This window comes from Taudactylus pleione, unplaced genomic scaffold, assembly GCF_031769625.1.
Source record: "Taudactylus pleione unplaced genomic scaffold, aTauple2 ptg000064l, whole genome shotgun sequence".
NCBI classification, from domain to species: domain Eukaryota; kingdom Metazoa; phylum Chordata; class Amphibia; order Anura; family Myobatrachidae; genus Taudactylus; species Taudactylus pleione.
This window is the reverse complement of record NW_028284466.1, coordinates 5,532,362-5,536,410: the sequence shown is the minus strand read 5'-3', so window position 1 is coordinate 5,536,410 and position 4,049 is coordinate 5,532,362.

The following is a 4,049-nucleotide window of genomic DNA, read 5'->3' as shown; positions in this document are numbered from 1 at the left end:
CTGTCCTCCGTCACAGAAATAGGAAATCCTGAAACAAATAAAAATTAGAAGAACCCTGGAACAAGAAAAAGAAACAAATCTCCACTCCCTAGCTGGGATAGCAGTATGTACACGTCTCTGGCTCAGGTGTTTTCACAGCAGTCTCTAGTTCTCCCGGAACAGGTTTGCAATCGACAGGTCCACGTTATCTGTCTTGACTTCGCCTTGTACCTCCTTCGGGTGGTTGACTTTTCGGCAGTGAGTGGATGGACCCTGGTATCTCTTTCTGCTACTTTCAAGGATGTGGTACTTGTCATCAAGACCTGGTAAGGACATTCCCACCGGTCTGTTAAACAACCTGAGCATAAGAAATTTCAGATCAAAACATATTCTCTAGGTTCAACATCATGACAGTTTGTTTCTGGCATACCAGGTAACAGCATTTTCAATTTCTGTTGCTGTTGTTTCAATTGTCTGCACATTTTTAGAAGATATTGCACAGTAACCTCATTATTACACTTCAAATCATCCTGTGGGCTTATAATAAAATGAGGTTGCCTTCCAAACAGTATCTCAAAGGGAGACAGAATAAGAGGAGGTCTGGGAGTGGTTCTGATGCTATGGAGGACTAGCGGTAAGGCTTCTGGCCATCCTAATCCAGTTTCAGCCATGATCTTACTCAGTTTATTCTTAATGGTATCATTCACTCTCTCCACCTTCGCACTGGCTTGTGGTCGGTAGGGGGTGTGAAGTCTACTATTGCTTCCCATAAGTTTACATATGTTCTGGAAAACATCACCAGTGAAATGAGTACCCCTATCACTTTCTATGATTCTAGGGATACCATATCTACAACAAACTCTTGAACAATCTTCTTAGCAGTAAAAACAGCAGTAGTAGTGGCAGCTGGACATGCCTCTACCCAATTAGAAAATACATCAGTACAAACTAATACATACTTTAGATTCCTGCAAGGTGGTAATTGGATGAAGTCAATTTGTATTACCTGAAAAGGTCCGTCTGTCGGAGGGATATGTGATGGCTCGGTTGGTACTGTCTTCCCGACATTTTTCCTCAAACAAGTCAGACAGGACATTGCCCTCTTTCCAGCTTGCGAAGAAAAGCCTGGTGCACACCAATATGCTCTGACCAACTTGCACATACCTTCTTTTCCCAGGTGAGTCAGACCATGTGCTGCCTCAGCCAGGCTTGGGTAGTATGCCCTGGGAGCCACAGGCCTACCTTGTCCATCTCTCCAGAGTCCAGTGTACTCTTGACCACATCCCTTCGATCTCCAGACCGCCTTTTCCTGCAGGGCACACAAATCTTGCATTTCAATTAATTTCTGTGTGTCTATTGTCTGGAAGACCATCACTTTGTTAGTTGGTATATTTACACATAACCCTGCTGCCCATTTGGCAGCTTCATCTGCTCTGTTATTACCCATCGACACCGGGTTTTCTTTGCATGTGTGGGCTTTGCATTTGATGACGGCTACTGCCTTTGGTAACTGTATTGCTGTCAGGAGTCCTTTTATGTGCTGTGAACGTGCTACTGGTGTGCCTGCTGCTGTCATAAAATTCCTAAGACGCCAAAGAGCCACAAAATCATGTACTACCCCGAAGGCATACCTAGAGTCAGTGTATATATTAGCTGATTTACCTTCTGCCAACTCACACGCTCTTCTTAATGCCACTAGTTCAGCCACCTGGGCTGAGTGAGGTGGACCAAGGGGTTCAGCTTCTATAACATCCTCATCATCTACAACAGCATAACCAGTGCATAGTTCTCCTGTGTCTGTCCGTCTATGACAACTCCCATCCGTGTAAAATGTAAAATTTACATCTTCCAATGGTGTGTCACGTATGTCTGGTCTTGCAGTAAAGGTCTGATTAAAATATTCCATTCAATCATGTGTGTGTCAGTATACCTGCAAAACTCACCTCCAACCAGAAACTCACCTCCTTCCACCCTTTGTGCATCTCGAGGCACCTATGGAAAGTATGTTGCTGGATTTAACGTATTGCACCATTTAATGGTGAAGTTTGCAGGTGCCATAAGAGCTAGTTCCCATTTTGTCAACCTTGCTGAAGAGACATGTCTGGTTTGGGCTGAATTCAACAAAGCAGAAACTGCATGTGGTGTATAGACAGTTGTATCATGCCCTAATACTACGTCCTCACTCTTATTTACCAGAAGAGCAGTTGCAGCTACACTACTTAAACACGCAGGAGTGATCTTGCCACAGTGTCCAATTGTGCACTGTAGTATGCTACAAGTCTGCTACCGTCACCATGTACAGAAAAACCAAGCGCCACAAGGGAGTGTGGATCAGTAATGAGGCCTTCTGCCTTTTTGAAGAAGTTGCTTAATGCAGTGAAACGTGTTAAGGATACAGAAACCACTTCTTTTTTATTCAACTGCTCCAATATTTCACTTATACTTGATACATCCAGCCAGCGATCATACACGCCGCCCGGATTTCTCTACACCTCCAGCTCTGGTTGAGCCTACACTGGATTGGACTACTAACTGCGGCTCAGGATTGTGAGCTCATTTCACACGCTGCTCACATCTCTCTGGAGAGAGTCACAGACTGCGGGGAGCCCAGCTGTCCATCGACGGAGAGAGTCTCCTCACCGCCGAGTCCGGTTGTCCACCGCCGGCGAATACTCACTGCCGCATCTTGGGACCGTCACAGCATACTCCAGCGCTCCCGCATGTGCATCAGCACTTCCATCAAGCCCTCGGCACCTCCAGCCACGAACCAGTCTATTTCTCCCTCCAGGCTGGTGTCGCATCCATTCCTGGAGTAACTACACACTGTGACCGAGAGGTGAGCACACTATACGTGAGACATTATTTTCTAGAGCGGCTCATTTACAATTCAGGTCGTCTGACAGTTGTCATTTCAGGGTGCTCCAACTTTTTTGGTCCATTCATGACTGTTTACCGGTATTAATATCCACAAAAACAAAATATTTTTCTGAGATATCCTCTATTCGCATGGACATTCATACAGTTATAATATTGTGTCTATATTGTTGCAGTTATTACAGGATACTTTTTCCTTGATCTACTCACTGTCGTAGAGACATTGTTTTACTTGTACCAGTTTTTATTGTTACAATACATTGCTTGCCTAATCAGCACTGTTCAATATTTTTTGCATTTTATAAAACCATTCATCATTATTAAATTGTTTCCATTCTGACATGTGTATGTAGCGCCATTCCACCTAAATCTTTTTTTTTGCCGTACCGTCACCATGTGCCTGTGTAAGGACACCTGCTGTGCAGCCATCAGCTTCCGTACAATATAATTCAAAGGGCTTTTCATAATCTGGTATTCCCAAGGCCGGTGCTCTCGTCAGACTATCCTTAAGGTTAAGGAAAGCCTGCTCTGTTTCCTCATTGTGTGTGACACGGTCGGGTTTTGAGGATGAGACTAAGTCCTGCAATGGTAATGCCAAAATAGAAAAACCTGGGATCCACGTCCTGCAATATCCACACATCCCCAAGAAGGTACGGATCTGCTGCTGGTTTTGTGGCAGTGTTATGGTCTGTATTGCCTGAATTCTGTCTGTTGTCAAATGTCTTAGCCCCTGGGTTAGACAGTGTCCCAAGCATTTGACCTTAGTCTGGCATGGCTGTAATTTGTCCTTTGCAACCTTGTGCTCTGTTTTTGAAAGATGAAGCAACAACAATTTAGTATTATTTAAACATGACATAAATGAATCAGAGCACAGCAACAAATCATCTGCATATTGAATTAGGACAGACCCATTGCTTGGTTGAAAAGATTGCAAACAGCTGTCTAAGGCCTGCGAGAAAATACTGGGGCTATCTATGAAGCCCTGTGGAAATTGTGTCCATGTATATTGTACCCCTCTGTAGGAGAATGCAAATAGATATTAACAGTCAGGGTGAAGAGGGACAGAGAAGAAAGCAGAACATAAATCAATGACAGTGAAATGAGTAGCAGATGGTGGAATCTGCATGAGGATGACAGCTGGATTGGGCACTACGGGGAATTGGCTTTCAACAACTTTGTTAATTCCTCTAAGGTCC